The sequence below is a fragment of the Zosterops lateralis genome, assembly GCF_965231275.1.
Source record: "Zosterops lateralis genome assembly, chromosome: W".
NCBI lineage: Eukaryota > Metazoa > Chordata > Aves > Passeriformes > Zosteropidae > Zosterops > Zosterops lateralis.
This window is the reverse complement of record NC_139801.1, coordinates 30,937,026-30,946,072: the sequence shown is the minus strand read 5'-3', so window position 1 is coordinate 30,946,072 and position 9,047 is coordinate 30,937,026. Positions and strand designations below refer to the sequence as shown.

Below are 9,047 nucleotides of genomic sequence, written 5' to 3'. Positions count from 1 at the left end.
TCAGATGAATGCTGTTCAGGTTGGACGGGAGTGTCACGCTGTTTGTCATGAACTGCAAAAGCAGCAGCTTGATCGTTTGCAGTTTCTGAGTCCGAATTAGAATCAGGAAGGAGAGGATATTTTGCTGGATCGGGGCTGCGCAGCCATGCTGGTGTCTCTGCAGGCACAGCCATTGCTGCTGTCGTTGCCATGGATGCTGTGGTTGCCAGGCGCTGTGGAGCCTGCGTCTCCCCTGCGAGGGGGGCCAAGGGACCGGCATCTCTGCACGCCGCCGCGCGCTGAGGAATGACGTGTTCCTTTTGTTCTGGGTCAGTCTGTGCCCACGCACGCTGACACTGGATCTGCTCCACCTGCACAGCCACGTCACCCTGGTCTCTGCCTTGCGCTCTGCCTTGCGTTCCGCCCCTGTGCTGCGTCACTTGGGACTGCCCATCTCCGCCCTCAGCCCCGCCTGAGTCCCTGCCTGTCTCCACGCCCACAGACTTGGGCGGCCAAGCTATTTCCGGTTTGTTCCCAGTTTGTCTTGGCGGCCGAGGAGACAAGTCCTCCGCCTGGGTCACTTGATCTAAAACATCTTGCGGGGTGGGGCTGATGGGTGCACTCAAGCCGTGAATTGGGCGATTGCCAATGCCAAAAAATCTCGCAACTCTGGCGGGTTTTTGGGATGGAAGGGACGGATTTTCTGGATTTGCCTGTTCTGCCCCTTCTAAAGCCTCGATTGCTGCCAAAGCTGCCTTTTTCTCAGCTGTTACAACTTGCAAGGTATGAGTTACTTTTTGCCACACAACCTCGAGGTTGCGGGCGATTTTTCCGTCTTTCCCTCCTGAAATGGTCGCTTCCCAGAGCGAATTTCCAACCTCTTTCCATTCAGCGGCACTGAACAGCAAAGACGGCTTATTTAACTTCCCTTTTTTCCGAGCCCATAGGGTCAACTGCTCTATTTCACTTTCTTTTAATTTCTCTCCTCTCTTAGAGAGCATACTGCAAAGAAGCCGCACAGCCGCACTAAGATCGGCATCCATCTTTTGTCTTTGTGCTGATTCTGAGCTGTTTCCCCACTGCAGCTTACCTTCGGCCACGAGATGGCACTGAGGCTTTTCAAGTCTGGTCCCGTGGCTCCAACCCTCTGCTCCTTCCGCTCGGTCCGTCCGGTCCGTCCGATCTCAGCTCGGTCCTCTTCCGAACCGGTTCTGTTTTTGTTTCCAAGCAAGGAGGCTTAATTGAGCTCTTAACGCATCCAAGCTAGGACTCATGCGGATTCTTTCCTGCATGCAAGGTAGAATCTGCCCAAGAACTATCACCACAATTAAAGAGAGCTCTCATAACACGTCTAGACGAATTTTCTGCATTCAAGCAAACAAATGCATTAAAGCGAGACGCATCTAAGCGAAGAAACGCATCGAAGCGATGGGTCCCTGGCTTTGGGCGCCATTGAAGACAGGGTCCTGATAAGAGAGGGTTAGACTAGACAAACGCAGATACGACCAGTATGGTTAATTCTACGAAGTCTGTTTATTACGTGCAGTGCGGCTACTTTTATACTATTCTACATTGTTTATACATGTAACAACTTTTTCATTGGCACACAAGAGAAGAAAGAATGTAAACATACATTGTTTAGTTTACCCTTAAGGTGGCTTACACCTGCATGCTAACAATTCTATTCAGTGACCTTCAACACCCTATTATCTTTCCCAAACACCTTAATACCTAATTCTAACTGCGCCACAACTAGCTAAAAGATTTTTGCTGTGTCATAGGCCTTGGGCCCCAACTAGGCCCCAGCTAGGCCTCAACCAGGCCTCAACCAGGCCTCAGTTAGGCCTCAGTTAGGGTAGTTCAAGAAGGTCTAAATACACATCATGCCCTCCTTTCCTGAGGAAATCCGTAACAGATTCTGATCAGGGAACACATTTCACTTCCAAAATTATCAAAAAACTGCAGAAGCCTTAGGAATCCGATGGCAGTATCACACCCCATGGCACCCTCAAACTTCAGGGCAGGTGGAAAGAATGAATCAGACACTAAAAGCCTAGCTATCCAAATTAATGATAGAAACAAAAATGTCTTGGGTAAAATGCCTTCCTCTAGCTCTTTTGAGCATAAGAACCATGCCTCATTCAGTAACAGGATTGTTGCCATTTGAAATGCTTTATGGAATGCCTTACAACCACAAAATGCCAGTTGGGCATCCTCAAATAGAGGATGCCCAGATTCAACCATATTTAATAGCAATAAACAAGAATTTACAGGACTTACGAAGGAAGGGGCTAATTCCTCAAAGCGTCCCTTTGGGGTTTGCTATACACAAAATCCAGCCAGGAGACAAAGTTTTAATCAAAACCTGGAAAAAAATGCTTCTAACTCCTCACGGGGAAGGTCCTTTCCTTGTCCTTTTAATCACAGACACAGCAATTAACAACAGCTAAGAAAGGCTGGACACACACCTCTCGAGTGAAAAAGACTGAAGGTCTAAGACACCTGAGTAGGAAAGTGAACTCCCCAGAGGACCTGAGGATAAAATACCAGCGGCACACCAAAATGACCGAGGAAAACACGATAAGTTGTTTGATACCAGGATGCCCATGTTATCCATATGTGCATTTTAAATGTGGTTTATGTAATGAAGTATGGGTTGTACTGATTTATTAAAAAACTATGGACATTGATCTAATACCAATATCCAACTATGACGGACAAAGACTCTCTAACAGTTTAAAGTTAGAAAGTGTATGTTTATTACGACGCCGGGCAGCGTGCGGGATAGCTCCCAGAAACACACGCGCAATTTACAGATCATCACAGGGTCTTTTATCTACAGGAGTATTGAATACACAAACTACAAATGCATATTCATAGCTCTGATACCTCCCATTCCCCGCTTCGTATGGTAATTAGCCCAAAAAGCCATCAAGCATGCGTAGTTTGTTCTTTGAAATGGGTCGGTGGTCTTTTTCATGGGATGGGGTCCCAAAATGATGAAGTAAGATTGTCTTCCTCAGCTCTGACTTTTTAACCTTTAGTGTTCGTGACAGCTAAATCCTGTTTTTCCCAGGACTGTTTGATTTATGATTGTATTGTGTTCATGGGGTCTATTGATTATTCAGGATGCAGAAGCCTAGTTTGACAGCTCCCATGATTTATCAGTTCCTTATCAGTTCCTTCAGTCTGGCTTCTGTTAGCAAAAGGGAAGTCCTAGCTACATTATCTCAGCACTATCTATTTTGACTACAGTCTTCAATGCCTCAGTACATTGTGTAACAGGATTTAGGCCTAGGGGTTTGTGTAAAAAGTGTGTAAAAGATGAGCTAACCCTGACTGACCTTATCTTATTAATTGTTACAGACTTAGATCTATTGGAGCCAGATTCTCCAAAATGGCTTCACATATATCAAAAGGGGATAAAAGGAAAGTTGAAATCAAAAGCACTAGTCCTAGCAGTCGAGTGCCGAAAGTCAAATAAAGTATCCTGTCTCACTGATACAATAAAGTTATCAAGGTGAGGCACCATTAAGCGAAGGTATGCATCTTGGTCCAATTATGGGACCCCTGAAGAATACCCCTGCTGCCGAGAAGATGGTTTTCCTTGCCACGGGCTGCATCCTGGTGGGCGCAGGCAAAGGCAGAGGAGTACATTTGTGAGGAATCCTAATGGTCCTGAGCCTAGTCATGTGCCACACGATTAGTCTGACCTCAGAGAAGCTGCTCCACACCAAGAAATAGCATCAAATGAATAGATGCAAGCATTACTTCTGCCCTAAAAAGACAAACAGCAATTAAGTCCACTACAACTACCCAGAGGGTAAAGAAAATGGGTACTAGACCTATAATGACACTCAATTTGAATTATATTAATTGGAAACAGAAACAGCTTGCCAAAATCCAGTAGCGATACCTAAGAGAAGGGAGTCCAGGTTAATTCCTAGTAAAAGAATTTTTTTTTTTATGCTAAATGGGTGCTTTTGAACAGTATTGATAAGGAAAATATAGGATTCTTAGGGCACAATTTGAGAAAGGGAAATTCTGGTGGAGGGTATTCCTAATGTACTTTCTTTTAAACCTTAATAAAGAAAACACAAATTTAATGGGTAAATAAAAAGGTGGGGGACTGTGATAGATGTAGTGTATAAATTTGTATATAAATATTGTATTAAAAGTTTGGACTATTAAAAGCTATTCGAGTGCGACTCCGGGATTCCAAGGCCCATTGTGCAGCTGTGAAACCACAAAATTTGCAACAGAAACGACAGGGCTGGACTAGAGATGGCCCATTTATCAAGGATGGACTTCTACTTCACGGCTACTCAAGACCTGATATCAATCTTGGTGGAGGATCCAGAGGATGATAAAATCAGCACCCCAAAGGAAGAGTCCGGGAAGACTCTTGAGACTTCTTTCATACTTACGGGGAAACCCTTTCAAAACCTTACTTGGGAATAAAGAAATGCATGAATATTCGGGCTTTCAATAGACTTAGCCTCTGGACAGAAAAACTGTATAAAAGCTGTACACCGAGACCCAGCATTTTTGGGCAAGGTTGGATGGCACCGTTGCTGCTGTTAACCTGTCCACCCAGCATTTGATCGATGTTGTCCTATTTTATTGTGGCCTTTTAATTTGATCTTGGAAAAATGCTAAATAAATTCTCGTATTTTGGATTGGCTTTTAATCATTTATAACAGGAATTAAGAAATATAGAAATATGAAATCACAAGCGGCTACCGGGAAAGCTGATTTACACCTGTAAGAGGATGGATCTCCGAGGAGGAACCACAAAATTTACAACAGAAAAAGAGCTGCAGCCACGGAGATGGGCAATCAAGGGTGATCAGCCAGGTTACACCTAGATATGCATCTAAGATAAGATGCCCAAGCTCAGGACTGAGCATCTCAATATCGGCTTCTCAGAAATCTCATCAATTCTTCGTCTCTGCCTGGAAGGCTATCCAGGAGAAGTTCCAAAAGAAGACACATGAATATGTGATCTGAGCAGACGTGGACAAAGAAACTCTGTCTCAGGGAAAATAAACTGTATATAAACTGCACTTTTGGTGGCGGAATTTGTGAACAGGAGGGGACTGGTGCGATAGAGGCCGGTCCGAGGTTCACCCGGCTCCGATCCCAGGATCAGAGTTGTCCTTTTATTGTGGCTTTTCCGAGTTCGCTGTTATGCAAAATAAATTTTATTTTTTTTATTTTTCAATATGTCTGTTTTGTTTATTACAACCTCTGAAGAACAGTCTTGCTAATTAATTTTAGCCACTTCTCTGCAAAGGCTGGACCCTCTGAGACTGATACATACACAAGTGGTTTATAAGACTCTGATCACGTGCTAACCTGTATCAAGCAGGTATGTTTTATTCCGGATGGGACACATGGGAGGATATCTCCTCCAAACCGAGTGTAACTGGTCAAAACAAGGTCCAGGTTTAAATGCACATTAATCCCACAAACCCACACCTCCCCACCTGCCCATTCCCCGCCTTCTCTCGCTTTGTATTCTAATTAGTTGTCACTCCTGGTGGTCGTGAGTTGGGGTCTTGGAAGGAAGGGCAACATCTTCCTCAGGTTAATCTTTGCTTCTGGGCAGATGCAGTGGAGGTTTGGCTATTTTTCAGGTTACTTTCCTCTTGCCAAAGATTAGGAGCTCAATTTTGCTGGATTCAAGCCATAGCTTTTTGCATTATTGATTTCTCATAATACCTAAGTCTTGCTTTACTGAATTTTCACAATATACATCTTATCTTAATAATTTTCTCTTAGCAACTAGGTTTCCATGTGGTTCTTTCTGTGTAACAAGTTATGTTCTATATGCTGTTTCTGAGACATAGATTTGAGAAATCCCAGCTGATCCTTTATAGTAGATTAAAGAACATATACTGTATGTTAAAATGTATTCCAAGTAGTATTTTAGACTATATGAGATGGCATTTAGTGAACACTGAACACTGTGTCTGTTACCCTTTTGTATATATTTAAGCACCACAAGAATGGGAAGCCTTCGGCATACTCAGAAGATGAACTAGAAGAGCTAGCCTAAAGAGCAGAATAAAAGGGCTAAGGGTGCAGATAAAGAGAAGAACACAGACTCTAAGTTGATATGTTCCCTTGAAAACGTACCAAGAAGGCCAAAGCACACATGGGTGAGATAAAGGTGAAGAGGTGAATGACAGAAGACCACTACCATGCCAGGAGACCACTACCACTAAGGACTGAGCGTGCCCAGAAGGGCGTGGAGTAATTACCATACCAAGTGAGGATGGGCAGAGTCCGGGAATGAATATGTATGAAAAGGGTCTGTGGAATGTCATGCATATGTAAGACCTCCGGGAATAATAAGGGGGGCAAGTTCCCTGAAGGAGTATACGTGTCTTTAGTGAAATTATTCCCCATGCATCTTGACGTAGATAAATACATACTGCTCTAACAACTATTATTAGTTGTGGAGTTCTTTCTTCGGCATTTCAGTTGGTGACCCATGAAGGGACTCCCTCTTTCCAGCTGCGAGGGCATGGGACTCCCCAGGCGCCGCCGGGGCATTCCCAGTGGGGATCCCCTACGTGCCTGCTCACCCGCAGGGGCACAGAAGGACCTGTCAGAGCCAACACAGATGAAGGTATGTATTAATCTAGAATGGAAAGAGTACGCTGAGATAGTGATTTATTAAAAAAAGGATATTTGTTGGAGTCCAGGGCATCCCTCTGGGTGCCCTGGGAAGTCACAGACCTCAGTAGAGAGGCCTGGGACCCGAAAAAGAGGGTCTGTCTGGGGTCTGTGCAGGGGGGTTTGCCTGGCACAGAGCCCAGGAAGACACAGTCTTTGATTTTAGTCCATGAAAAAAACATATAACAGAGAGAAGAATTGCAAGTCACAAAGGTGTTACTGAGAGTAGTGTAGTTATCACCATGCAGAAGATTTTGTAGTTTTGGGTTTTTAGAATGTAGATGCAAGGAGACAAGATGGAGGAATCTGGGTGGAACCCTGGGTTCTTCTTCTCCCTTGGCATCCATCTTCTGCAGTGACGTGGGCACAAAGTAGTTCCAGTGGATTGGATCAGAGTAGAAATGACCCTGTTAGTATAGGTGATAGACGTTGGCATAGAATTGTAAACAATGGGTATGTAGTTATCTGTATAAGAGGTAGCGACCTCCCATCACAGGGGGAGTCGCCTCATGTCCAAGCTGCTGTGAACACCTTGGCCGGACAGGGGACATAGGGGAGTCACCTCGTGTCCAGGCTGCTGTGAACACCTTGGCCGGACACAGGGGAATCACATCGTGTCCAGGCTGCTGTGAACATCTTGGCTGGACACAGAGAATTGTAAGATAAGAACTAATAAACAACGCGAGAAAACAGAAAACCAAGACCTTGAGACTCCTCATCATTCTCGCGCCGAACACCGAGCACTGAGCTCAGCACAGAACACAGAGACACAGAGTCAGACAGCAGACCCTAAATCCTTCAGAGGTCAAGAGGGAAAATCACTCCCTTCGTGCCCACATGAACCACCAGACAACTTTGGAATCTTGGGTGAGAAACAACCGACTAAAATCCGAGAGATATTGATCTAATACCAATATCCAACTATGATGGACAAAGACTCTCTAACAGTTTAAACTTAGAAAGTATATGTTTATTATGATGCCGGGCAACGCGGGATAGCTCCCAAATACACATGCGCAATTTACAGATGATCACAGGGTCTTTTCATGTACAGGAGTATTGAATACCCAAAACACAAATGCATATTCATAACTCTGGTACATTCCATTCCTCACTTCGTATGGTAATTAGCTAAAAAGCTATTAAGCATGTGTAGTTTGTTCTTTGAAATAGGTCAGTGGTCCTTTCTATGGGGAAGGGTCTCAAAATGATGAAGTAAGATGAGTCTTCCTCTCTTTGACTTTTTAACCTTTAGTGTTACGTGACAACTGAATTCTGTTTTTCCAGGACTGTTTGATTTATGATTGTATTGTATTCATGGAGTCTATTGATTATTCAGGATGCAAAAGCCTAGTTTGACAGGCCTCATGATTTATCAGTTCCTTCAATTTGGCTTCTGTTAGCAAAAGGGAAGCTTAGCTACCTTACCTCAGCAATATCTATTTTAACTAAAGTCCTTAATTCTTCTAAATTAATGCTTCATTATAATCAGAAAATATACTTTCATTACCTTTGTAAATTCTATTAATAAAACATAATACAGTACAATTATACATATAGTAGTCATGTTAATATTTGCGAAAAGCCAACTATATAATATGCATTTATAACAGGTGCAGGGTCACACTGTAGCAAAAAGAGCAGCGCCAAAGAAGCCGCGACAGCAGGGCAGGGCTGGCCCAGCTCCAGCAGGGCAGACAGAGAAGCTCAGAATTCCAGGGCAGGCAAGCAGATGATGGCAGACCTCCCAGGACTGGACCCCTCCAGCGACAGTGAACTCCTCTCGCAGCAAGCAGCAACCCAGCCATTTTCTGTTTCCAAATGCCAAAAAAAAAAAAAAAAGAGAGCGAAGCTGCCTCCAGCTCTGTCCTTTACCTGCCCCAAAACTCGCGTTATCTCCACCTCCAAGCTTCAGCACTTAGTCCCCCTAGTAACTTATGGGGAAAAAATCCTTTAGCGTAAAAAAGGAACAAACCTAACCCCCAACAATTGTGTTCAACTCTAAAGGTCATAGAATGGTTTGGGTTGGAAGGTACTTTAAAGATCATCTCATTCAAACTTCCCTGCCGTGGGCAGAAACACCTTCCACTAGATCGTGTTGCTCCTATCCCCATCCAATCTGGCCTTGAAGATTTCCAGGGATGGGACAGCCTCAGCTTCTTTGTGCAGTACCTCAACGCCCTACAGGGGAGAATTTCTTCCAAATATCTAACATCAACCTCCTCTCTTCCAGTTTAAAGCTATTTCCCTATGTCTTAACCCTATATGCCTGTTATAAATGTATATTATAAAATTGGCTTTTCACAAGATGTGTGCTATATGATTAATAATGTTGTGGTAAGAATATAGGATATAAGTTTTTTATTTCTGCTATTAGTAAAGAA

At 43.8% G+C, this 9,047-nt stretch overlaps 1 long non-coding RNA gene across 1 annotated transcript; it reads left to right on the top strand.

Moving 5' to 3' along the window:
* The first annotated feature begins 319 nt into the window (after nucleotides 1-319).
* LOC310922273 lies at nucleotides 320-5,203 on the top strand. The gene is made up of 2 exons (XR_014592372.1): nucleotides 320-762; nucleotides 1,065-5,203. It is a non-coding gene; the product is annotated as an uncharacterized lncRNA (long non-coding RNA).
* Nucleotides 5,204-9,047: the final 3,844 nt, after the last annotated feature.